The sequence below is a fragment of the Brachycentrus maculatus genome, unplaced genomic scaffold (assembly GCF_059751285.1).
Source record: "Brachycentrus maculatus isolate JH-2025_06_01 unplaced genomic scaffold, ASM5975128v1 h1tg000459l, whole genome shotgun sequence".
NCBI classification, from domain to species: domain Eukaryota; kingdom Metazoa; phylum Arthropoda; class Insecta; order Trichoptera; family Brachycentridae; genus Brachycentrus; species Brachycentrus maculatus.
Genome location: NW_028281206.1, coordinates 954,421 through 967,234, shown reverse-complemented (window position 1 = coordinate 967,234; position 12,814 = coordinate 954,421). Strand labels below are relative to the sequence as shown.

Below are 12,814 nucleotides of genomic sequence, written 5' to 3'. Positions count from 1 at the left end.
TCGATTGTGTGGGCTACACTGGCCGCTTAGAAAATAATAAGATCGGTTAGCCACTAATATGCCGTGTCTAACTTTAGATACGGAAATACCGCGTTGATACTGCCGTTGCGAAATGTGGGTTAAATAAAATAAATAGATTAACTAACTAACTAATGACCCTTTTCCACACCTAATGGTGTATAGGGCACTGCATCAAATTGATACAACATATACATATTAATTTAAGCGTTATGACCTAAAACTGGTGCGCATGACTATTCACTATTCACCCTGTCTTCATTCTTCTTCTTTTTAATGGCTTTTCACCCATCTTGGGTGTTCATTCAATTTAAGTTCAAGTTACCATTGCGTCGATCGATGAAGTGCCCTTTGTACCATTGTGTGTGTATAAATAAGGGTTAGAAGTTATGTATACATAAACTGACCATTTATTTTTGTCCTCAAACCGGGACAGCTACCAATTTTTACATACTAGTATGAATATTCAAGAAATCACGTATTTTTTTCAAAGTTATTAAGTATTAATAAAAAAGAAAAGTAATGTTGGTAAAGAAAAATAAGTAGTATAAATATGAAAAAAATATTTTGTTTTATATTTTGCTGATGAACAAATTTTCTCAAGTCGCTCACTCTTTTCAAGAACGTCATAAATCAAAAAACTTGATTTTTCAGGAGAATGTTTTTAAAGTTTAAAAATATAACACAATGTATTAAAAATAAATATCAAGCTGCTTATTGAACTTTTTACTGTGCAACAGATCTTTTTAGGTAAAACCTGAGGGTTTTTTTTCCATTTGAAAAATTTTAAGTATATTTAAAAAAATAATTAAACCTTTTCTTCAAAATGCAAAAACAGCATTTTCTACTCCGTAGCGGGTAAATATTAATTTAAAAATATGCTTCTTTTGCTGGGATATAGTACATTTTCTGGGCATTCCGAAAACGTGCACAACTGAAAATTGTCGATTTTTGATTTATGACGTTCTTGAAAGGAGTGAGCGAAGTGTAAGTGGGTTTGCTTTTAAATAAGAATGGAATTCTTGGCAGGATTTTTAAAAAAATATCTTAACTAACAACATCGCTTTAAGTACTTTGACCTCTTTCGACGTTTTTTTCTGTCGTCCACAACTTATTCATCTGTGAAAAACTCTTTCTACGGGCGCATTTGTTCCCGGCAAGCATAAAATGTATTCAATGATTACTATAAAGTCCTTATGGTTCAAATTATCATAACGAAAGTAATAGAACAATGCAATCCAACGATTTTACTACGGCTATACTACAAACTCCCTTGATTTATGCACTATTTTAAAAAAATTGTTACCGTGTGTGGCTCTCTTTTCTTGAAAACGGGACATTTCGACGTCCCGAAACTTTTGTAAAACGTCCAATTTGAAATGAATAACCTGTATTAGGTAAAGTGATAGGCTATATGCTTCGCATGCCTTCAAAGAATTGCCACCAAGCTTAACGAACGGTAAAACAAATTTATGAGGCGAATGTTAGCGGGAAAAGAAGCAGAGGAAGACCGAGAAAAACATGGCACGATCAGGTATGCCAAATACTTGAAAGTGGTCAGGTTAGGAGTCGTAACAATCGGTGGGTATGTATGAGGAGATGCATGAACGTGGAAGAGGCGAAGAATGTTTGCAAGGACAGAGTGGTGTGGCGCTCTATTCTCTCTGCCTACCCCTGCGGGGAAGCGGCGTGATGGTTAGTTAGTTAGTTAGTTAGCCACCAAGCTTGCCTCTTTTCCAAGGCATCAGATTCCCATCTCATGATAATTCGTTGGCAGTTCTTCAGTCTTTGAGGATACAAAGAAGAAGGTAGCTGATAAAAGAACCTAGAAGTAATTTGTGGACTCCTCATGCTCTATATAGAGAAGGAGATATAGATGAACGAAAGAATAAATGTCCATAAATTTGTTTAAATCATTTAAAACCCCTTGCATACCCATGAAGAATGGCGATTGAAGACGTCTTGTGATGACCCAGTCAGAAAAATAATGCAATAAAATATAATTAAAATATACTTAACTTTGTTTTAAAATCACTTTAAATATTTTATTATAACGCGATTATAATGTCTGCCGGTTTCGAAGCTAACCGCTTTTTTTTCAAGATCAATACAAGACTAGCTTCGAAACCGGTAGACATTATAATTAAGTTATAATAATATTCTCAATATCATTAATATTTAAAGCATTTACGTTGTGGTTAGTCATTTTTACTTATTTGTTTTTTTACAAAAATGTTAATGATATTAGTATACGTATAACCACTCACCGTAGGTGAGTCACCACGGTGAGTGGTTAATATTATTAACATATAATAATATTAACATTTAATAATAATAATATTATTAACATTTTTGTAAAGAAATAAATAAGTAAGTTATAATAAAATATTTAAAGTGATTTTAAAACAATGTTATATTTTCATATTATTTTTTGACATCTCATCAAAGATGAAGAAGAATATGGAAGTCTGGGCATTTACGGGGCTGACGACCGTCATAGGCTGGTTTAAGTGATCACTTTACACACGTGTAACACTCACCAATTCTACCCATTATTGACAACCACACTACTCAAATTCTTGGAAGTTCTATATATATATGAACCAATTTAGAAACCTTGTTCTTGAATCACTAAAACTTCACTAGAGACATCTATTGGTGAGATGTCAAAAAATAATATGAAAATAACTCCTGTAATTGGAGATAATCCAGATTTTGTGAACAAGTATTTGGACACACTCAAAATGCTGTAAATGTTATATTTTAATTATAAAATGGAAAATCACAAAGTTATTGCTTCAAATATAAATTATATGGAAAAATAATGATAGATGAGACTTGACGTCGCAGGAGACACGAAGTCTGGTGACATCACTGACCAAGCGGTGCAAAGATGAAGAAGAAGAAGACATATCTAAACACTTGTCAAAGGAAACTAAATTTATGACGTCTCATGAATGAAAGTCTCACACAGAATTTTGTGAACTGATCTGACCAGCTGATAATGTTGTTTGGATCCATTCCAACTACTAATGAGAAAAAAAAACGAATTTGAAAACAAATCTAATTAACAGTCATTCCATTTCCCGCAGGGGTAGGCAGAAAGTCAATTCATTCTTCATTTACAACACTTTAGCCGCTTGTGCACTGCACGGAATTTTACCGTCCATCTTTTTTCGGATATTTCAATTTTCAAAACCGGACTGCAGAACGGTAAAATTCCGTGTGGTGCACAAACGCCCTTTGAGTGTGTCCAAATACTCCAATTATAGGAGTTATTTATTTATTTATTTTTCATACTTCATTAATTTTTAATTTAAGTTTTACTTAGTAAATACCACTTCTTCTGAAAATCTACTGTGATACGAGTTTCGATGCATTCCGCTTCATATTCAAACAGCGTATGTATACTTCATTCATGAATTTTCTCCTGAAGTTTGTAATTATCTATTGAGTAATTTTTAAAAATAAAGTAAAAACTTTTGTGAACTCACCTATACTGCGTTCCAAAAAATTGTGTATTGTGGTTGTTAATCATAAGTAGAATGGTGAAAATTGCACGTGCGTCACTTAACCACCCTATGACAGGTTATAAGCTCTGTAAATACCAAGACTATCATATACTTTTTCATATTAATTGTGATGACAAAATGTAAAAATAAAATAAAGTAATACGGTGTTTCAAAATCATGCGGAATGCATCGTCGCAATAGATTTTAAGAAAAATGGTATTAAAAAAAATATATTAATGCATATAAATATATATATATATATATATATATATACATATATATATATATATATATATATATATATATATGTATATGTATATATATATATATATATATATATATATATATATATATATATATATATATATATATATATATATATATATATATATAATTATATATATATATATATATATATATATATATATATATATATATATATATATATATATATATATATATATATATATATATATATATATATATATATATATATATATATATATATATATATATATATATATATATACATATATATATATAAACCCTCATCCGCGCTCTACGGTATATAGAGCATCATATAAACGCAATGTTATCTAGATCGTTTTCAAATGAAGGAAGGGTGATCAGCCCCCCGTTTTAGGTACTAGCCTAGGGTAATATTGAATAAATATTAGAATGAAAAAATCACCTTTATTTATTTGACCCCCCCTGGGAATCGAACCCGGGACCTCCAGCACGATAGCCGAGCGTTAATAATTGGAGATTAAAAATAGTGGTATTTACCAAGTAAAACTTAAATAAAAATATGGTTACATATCACCACAAAATGACCGAATCAATTAATGAGGGGAAAATAATCGTTGAAAAGTAATCGGTTAAACTCTCATCGTGTTATTCTAGCTGACAGCTTTGACTGTAATAACATCAAGAGCGTCGTTAAACTGTAGTAAATCTACCGGCCGTTAACAGATATCACCGTGTCACGTGTTGTGACTCGCTGTTACGCAGAAACGGACCAAGCGCACCTTCAAAAGATTATTTACGACGCGTTTTTCAGATGTAGTAATTTACGTATCCGTTTGACAATGATTTAACGATCAGAATTCGCTCACTCCTTTCAAGAACGTCATAAATCAAAAAACGTGATTTTTCAGGAGAACGTTTTTAAAGTTTAAAAATATAATACAATTTTTGAAAAATAAATATCAAGCCACTTATTGAACTTTTAACTGTGCAACAGATCTTTTAAGGTAAAACCTAAAGGTTTTTTCTCCATTTAAAAAATATTTAGTATATTTAAAAAAATTACTTAACAATACATTTTCTTAAAAATGCAAAACAACACTTTCTGCCCTGTAGCAGGTAAATATTAAGTTAAAAATATGCCTCTTTCGCTGGAATATAGTAGATTTTCTGGGCATTCCGAAAACATGCACAACTGAAAATTGTCGATTTTTGATATATGACGTTCTTGAAAGGAGTGAGCGAATTGTGATCTCGGAGCCGTTAAACGTTTATCTAGATCTATGGGTTTGTCAAACTGTGTTCCGTGGAGCCTGAATAAACGTTTCGGAAGAAGACGTAATGATTATGTTTAATTCGTTCCACAACGACTATATTTTATTTTATTTTATTTTTACAATAAAGGCAAGTATTTGTGTTTTATTATTTACACAAATATTTCAATTTCACACTATTTCTGTGAGCCTAAGCGGCTCATTGTAAGAAATAGGTATTAAATTGTGGTAGAGTGGGTTCGAACCGAGAAACTCTGACTTAAGAGTCCGCTACATTAACCACGGGACCACAACCTGACCCAATCGTAGTACAGTTAACCTTCAATATAACAGTCAATTAACAGTCTAATAAATGTCAGACCGTAACAATTTCATTTTAACGACCAGAAATGATTATTCCGAAACCGGCAGTCACGAATTAGTATTTTTTAAAGTTGTATGAACGATGTGAACGCTGCATTCATCGTTCACATCGTTATAAGGAGACCATACCACAAAGTTAACAATGATTTTAATTTACAAAATAAAATAATAATAAATAATAAAACCCTTATCCGCACCCCAATGGTGCATAGGGCACCGCGTCATATAAACGCAGTGTAATCTTGATCGTTTACACATGAAGGAAAGGGGATCAGCCCTCCGCTTCAGGCACCAGTCCAGGGTAGTATTGAATAACTATTACAGTGAAAAAATCACTAATATTTATTTTTACCCCCCTTGGGAATCGAACCCGGGTCCTCCAGAACGGTAGCCGAGCGTGCTGACCATTACACTACGGAGGCGGACAAAATATATTTAAAATTATTTACTCATTAATCTTTCAGCTCTGTTTGAAATCTGTATCTGTTTTAAATATCACATCGAAATTGCATCCAGCGTTATTTTTAAGCATCCTTTTGAAGTTCAATATTTCGGGCGACATTGGAACATAAACACGTCTCTCGGGTTACAAACCCCAAGTGTTGGATTATTTTTAAAGCGAGAGTGTGCCTTTCTTCAAATTATTTGAACATTCAGAATACTTGAAATTCCTTCATAAAGTTCTTTAAAGTTCTTTTGTCTGCCTCCGTAGTGTAATGGTCAGCACGCTCGGCTACCGTTTTGGAGGTCCCAGGGGGGGGATCAAATAAATATAGGTGATTTTCCACTGTAATACTTATTCAATATTACCCTGGACTGGTACCTGAAGCGGAGGGCTGATCACCTTTCCTTCATGTGTAAAAACGATCAAGATAACACTGCGTTATATGACGCAGTGCCCTATGCACCATTTGGGTGCGGATAAGGGTTTTATTATTATTATTAAGTTCTTTAATGTCGAATAATCACCCGACGAAGGTATGTTGAAGCTTTTAAATGTAAATTCAAAGTAAAATAGGGTTACAATTTTATGTTGTTTCACATTTTCAATAAATTTCGCAACTTAGTTTAAAACAATTGCTTAGCAAGAGCAGATCTATCAGGAAGCCTAGATGCTTCTGTAACAGATCTGGGCATGCGGTGGGACAGCTTTTAATATGTCGAACAATCACCCTCAAAGAAAAATAATTGTAACTCATTAATTGGTTAATTTACGGAAACCTTCATTTATTTCTTAATTTTCTTCAAATCCACACCTATTGGTGCATAGGGCACTGTATCATATGAATGCAGTGTTATTTGATCGTTAACACGTGAAGGGAAGGTGATCAGCCCCTCTGCTTCCAGGGTAATATTGAATAAATGTTAGCGTGAAAAAATCACTTATATTTGTTTGACCCCCCTCTGGGAATCGAAGCCGGTAGCTCTAGAACGGTAGCCGAGCATGCTAACCATAACACTACGGAGGCAGACATTTATTTACTTAAATGCAACAAGCTAACTAACTTACCGCCACGCCGCTTTCCCGCAGATATAGGCAGAGAGAAAAGAACGCCACATGTGCAAGTTAGTTAGTTATATATATACAGCGATTAAGTTAATATCGTTAAAGTGGGATACAATCAGGCAGAAAATTAAGGCTTATCTTACTAACCCGAGTGACATATAAAAAAAAATCAACCAGTACCGACCCTACCTTACTAAGCAGAACATACCTAGCTTACCTAACTATTTAACTCTAATGCCCACCCTAGTAAGTAGTACCAGCTTTCCTTACTACCCAAATCTACTAATTAAAACGTTATTAGTCCTTATTAAACCATATCCGCTCCCCATGTGGAGCGTATGGGGTCCACAAAATGTCTCCAGGCTTTTCTGCCAGCTGCCAGCTCCCTTGCAACGTCTCAAATCAGATCCTTCGAGAACTGCCGACGAATTGTCAGCAGTGGTCGTCCTGGGATGCCTTATAAAAGAGGCAAGCTTGATGGCAGCTCTCGGGAGGCATGCGGAGTACATGGCCTAGCCAACTGAATCGCCTCTACTTAATTATCTGTGCACGCCACTGAATACAATGCCCCGTGCACCATTATGTACGGACAGAATACATGAATATGAACAAAAAAATACGAAGTTAAAAAAAATAGAACAGTCTGGTTCAAAGTACCGTCCGGTCATATTAACCCGACTCCCCCTAACTCCAAATATAATATTTGGACCGGTCAAAAAATGACGGTCACTCCGATCATCACCCGCAATCGTTACCCGGCAAATAGGTCACGGCTAGCTACGGCACGCATCGGATCAGATCCGACGCTTGTTGGGACGGGCGTCCCGACGCGTCGCAGGTTGGACGTCGGCCAGGTAGGCGCGAGGGACACCCGATTAGCACGCGGACAGATTAACCTTTCACGCACTGATCATACAAAAATTACGCGTGATCTGAAGCGGGGTACCGAAAGACCCCAGTTTATATCAGTTTATTTTTTTGTTGTTGAAAAAAGTAAAATACTTGTGTTTTTATTATTTGCACCAGTATTTCAATTTCATACTATTTCTGTGAGCCTAAGCGGCTCATTATTATAAATAGGTATCAAATTGTGGTAAAGTGGGTTCGAACCGAGAAACTTTGACTTATGAGTCTGCTACACTAGGCACGGGACCACAACCCGACCCAATCGTAGTACAGTTAAGCTTCAATATAATTGCCTAATTGGAGGGAGGGGAGGTCCGTTAAAACAAATGTCCTTTATATAAAAATAGGCTTAAAAATAGGCTTAAAATTATTTTTAAAAATTGTATTGAAATATAAATGTATTTACATATAAATGAAAAATAAAATTCTATTTATTGTCTTCGGACACTCGTTGCTGTTTGATATCGACGCGCTTAAAATAAATCAAAATAACTTTTTTCATTAATTGATTCGTCAATTTGTGGTAAAATTTATCCATTTTTAATTTAAGTTTTACTTAATAAATACCACTTTATCTTAAAATTTATTGTGACACGTATTTCAATGCAACATCCGTATAAAAACATAAGGTAAGAAGCATTAATCAAGCTTCTTACCGCTTAAGCTTCTTCTATGTTTTTATTTGCCTATTTACAGTACCTTTTATTGGATTATATTTTATATTTTGCCATGTATTTTCTCGTTTGTTACTATGTTATCTGGTTTTCAGTGTTTTAAACCTTTTCCCCGTATCTCAAAATGAGTAATGCAAATTACTCATCGGGAATATTATATTTCGCTCACTCCTTTCAAGAACGTCATAAATCAAAAATCGTAAATTTCCCGTTGTGCATGTTTTCGGAATGCCCAGAAAATGAACTATATCCCAGCAAAAGAGGCATATTTTTTACCTAATATTTACCCGCTACAGGTCAGAGAGTGTTGTTTTGCATTTTGAAGAAAATGTATTGTTTAAGCAATTTTTTTAAAAATAAAGTGAATATTTTTCAAATGGAGAAAAACAGTTAGGTTTTATCTAAAAAGATTGTTGCACAGTAAAAAGTTCAATAAGTGGCTCGATATTTATTTTTAATATATTGTATTATATTTTTAAACTTTCAAAACGTTCTCCTGAAAAATCTAGTTTTTTTTTATTTATGATGTTCTTGAAAGGAGTGAGCGATATGTGACTTATGTTTGTAATATGTTTAAATAAATAAATACATAAGTAGAATACTAAAGGATCGAATTAAAATTCATGGGGGATTGAAATCCCCCTGTTAGATCATGCTAGGTTAATTGTTTCGGAAAACTATCAACAATGCCCAAAGGCGAGACGTCTGCCAACAGGTTATAAATTCACCCGTCAATTGAAACATTTCTCAGCGTCAGATTTGAGATTTCAAATTTATAGGGTGGTAAATGATTGTTTTTTGCATACAAATTTTTTACGGATGATCGAATTGATTTGTGTACTAATATTGTGTTTTTTTTTGGATTCTTGCCCCATTTTTTCACGGTCTGACTGTGATTTATTTAAGGTATTTATCATAATTTATTATCCTGAATTTAACACATAGGTTGTCTGCGAATAATCGGTGTTTAATCTCACGAATCATAAATCAAATAGTATTCTTGATTAAGCCTCTCATTACGTAAAATAATAAAAGGATTTCGCTCACTCCTTTCAAGAACGTTATAAATAAAAAAACTTGAATTTTCAGGAGAACGTTTTTAAAAAAAAAACTAACTAACCATCACGCCACTTCTCCGCAGGGGTAGGCAGAGAGAATCGAACGCCACACCACTCTGTCTTTGCAAACATTCTTTGCCTCTTCTACATTCATGCATCTCCTCATACATACCCGACGATTATTACGACTCCTGACCCGATTAAAAATAAATATCAAGCCACTTATTGAACTTTTTACTGTGCAACAGATCTTTTTAGGTAAAACGGGAAGGTTTTTTCTCCATTTGAAAAATATTTAGGATATTAAAAAAAAATATTTAAACAATACCTTTTGTTCAAAATGGAAAAACAATACTTTCTGACCTGTAGCGGGTAAATATTAAGTTTAAAATATGCCTCATTTTCTGGGATATAGTAAATTTTCTGGGCATTCCGAAAACATGCACAACTGAAAATTGACGATTTTTGATTTATGACGTTCTTGAAAGGAGTGAGCGATTTATGAATATTTTTTATTATTATTCTCAATATTTCAAGCGTTTACTTTGTGGTTAGTCATTTTTACTATTTTTTTGTTTTTTTACAAAAATGTTAATAATATTAGTTTATAACCACTCACCGAGATTTTTTGTCTACCGGTTTCGAGACGTACCCGTCTCTTAGTCAGGACAATCACTACCACAGCATTTAAACAATACCACCCTTCACCACCATAGCACCATTTAACACACTTAAAACTACACAAAATGTTTAACACATGCGATTTTTCGTCAAACTAATTAATTTTTTAATCAAACACAGTTTTTTTGAGTCAACTAAGTTGTATTTTATTAAAAACACATAGAAATTAATATTGCAACAACTATTTCGCCTAGTTAAGGCATTTTCAAACGAATGTGAAGATTAATTATTAATTTTTATGTGTTTTTAATAAAATACAACTTAGTAGACTCAAAAAAACTGTGTTTGATTGAAGAATTAATACATGAATTAAAATGGAGTTCTACAAATTAAACGCCAAATCAATTAATAATTAAAAAAGGATCGTGCATACATTTGAAAATAAGGGTTTTTGCTAATTAAAGAGCTTATTCAAATCAATCGAAGATGCTGCCGCGAAGTCATACATGAAGTGACTTGTGAATTATATGATAAATGGCAGGGATGACGAACCTTTTGAGCCCGAGTGCCATTTTTTTAAATATCATAATTTGTTGCGTGCCATGGAAATAAGATGATCAAATGTGTGTGTAACTTCAGATTTTAAATAAAAACAAAGAGTTGAAAAATACATTGAAAAAAATTGACAATGCGGGAAGTATTAAATAATGCAATCTATTCTTCGTTTCCGTCCTTTTGCGAAACTATTCATAAACGAACAAAAAACATATGGCTATTTAAATATGTTTTAATTTTTTTATACTATATTTCAAACTTTTTTGAATTTTTTGTAAAATCCCTTTTATTTTTTTTTCTCTCCGTTCGCGTGCCGAGAAAAATCGTTATGAGTGCCACCTATGGCACGCGTGACATAGGTTCACCATCCATGATACATGGTATATATGAGTTCCAAAACTTTGATGAAGAAGAATGCGGAAGTCTGGGTATTTACACGGTTTATGACCTGTCATAGGCTGGTTTATGTGATCACTTTATACAGGTGTATTATTTACCATCCTACACAGTTCAAATTTCGGAACTTGTATATATCCTCTCGATACCTTCTTTTTATATATAAGTCGTCGGCACCATTTATGGTTCAGTTAGTAATATTTTTATTTAGCAGAGACCCTTATGAAATATTTGTAACATTGTTTACAAATATTAATTATTTTACATTTACCATCAAATATAATGTTATAAAATGTGTCTACATACTTGTTCAACATTTTCGGGTATAAAGGGTCATTACTAAATAAAAGATTTCTCAATTCAACCATAGATGGCTGTTGTGAACTCAATGACGAAGCTTCATGAAAATGATGATACATATAAGAGTAACAAAAATGCGAAAAGTGTGGTTGTCAATAGGTTGTCATGTGGTTTTTAATTTTTATCTTCTTTTGTGTATATTAGGTTAAAATCGTTAAAAACACTAAAAAATGTATTCAAAAAGAACTTCACCGACAAGACACACAAGGTGGCTTGGTGGGTCTCAGCAAAAAAATTGTAAAAAATATGTTTAAATAAATGTATACAATTGTGATTTAAATAAATGTATACAATTTATGTTAGTAAAACAGAAATAGTGGGTAGAATGGTGAATGTTGCACTTTCTAAAGTGATCACTAAACTTGCCTATGACATGTCATAAGCCCTGTAAATACGCAGACTTTCATATTCTTCTTCGTCTATGTTGAAATGTCAAAAAATAAATATATGTTTATTACATTATAAAAAAAATATATATTTTTACTATCGCGTAACTTTCCGAACGCGCCTATATCGTATCTATCCTTGTCAATCACTGTAGTTTTATTATACTATCCTTTTTAAACATTTTTGTCGGTGTCAAATCTAAATTTAGCTTGACAGTTTTCTAACGAATCGGTTTTATTTTTAAACCGTTTAATGGAACTCGACACCAATATTTGGGCGAACGTACTATACGAGTATATATTACATATATCTAGCAAAGTCAAACTAATTTTTCATCTCAACATCACTGGTTGGTCACTTTACATACGTGTTACATTCACCAATTCTACCCACGATTGATAACCACACTACATGTTTATATATATATATATATATATATATATATATATATATATATATATATATATATATATATATATATATATATATATATATATATATATATATATATATATATATATATATATATATATATATATATATATATATATATATATATATATATATATATATATATATATATATATATATAAAATATATATAAATATATAAATATATATATATATATATATATATATATATATATATATATATATATATATATATATATATATATATATATATATATATACATATATTATTAGATTAAAACCAATATTTTTAGCTTTTCCACTTTTTTTATTTGACCAGCGGCCGGGTTTCGTCGTTACCGACATCATCAGACTGGGTCAGACATCCAGTCTGATGATGTCGGTAACGACGAAACCCGGTCGCTGGTCAAATAAAAAAAGTGGAAAAGCTAAAAATATTGGTTTTAATCTATAAATATATTAAAAATGCAATTCCATCACGAAGTGTCAGTGGATAATATAAATAT

At 32.4% G+C, this 12,814-nt stretch overlaps 2 protein-coding genes across 2 annotated transcripts in view; one reads left to right on the top strand and one right to left on the bottom strand.

Annotated features, from left to right (window-relative positions):
• The window catches only part of Uck (Uridine-cytidine kinase), a 332,661-nt gene that overhangs the window by 101,427 nt on the left and 218,420 nt on the right, over positions 1-12,814 (bottom strand). The window lies entirely within an intron of this gene.
• LOC148302354 (innexin shaking-B-like) overlaps positions 1-12,814 on the top strand; it is a 66,758-nt gene that overhangs the window by 35,861 nt on the left and 18,083 nt on the right. The gene's annotated exons all lie outside the window — the stretch shown is intronic.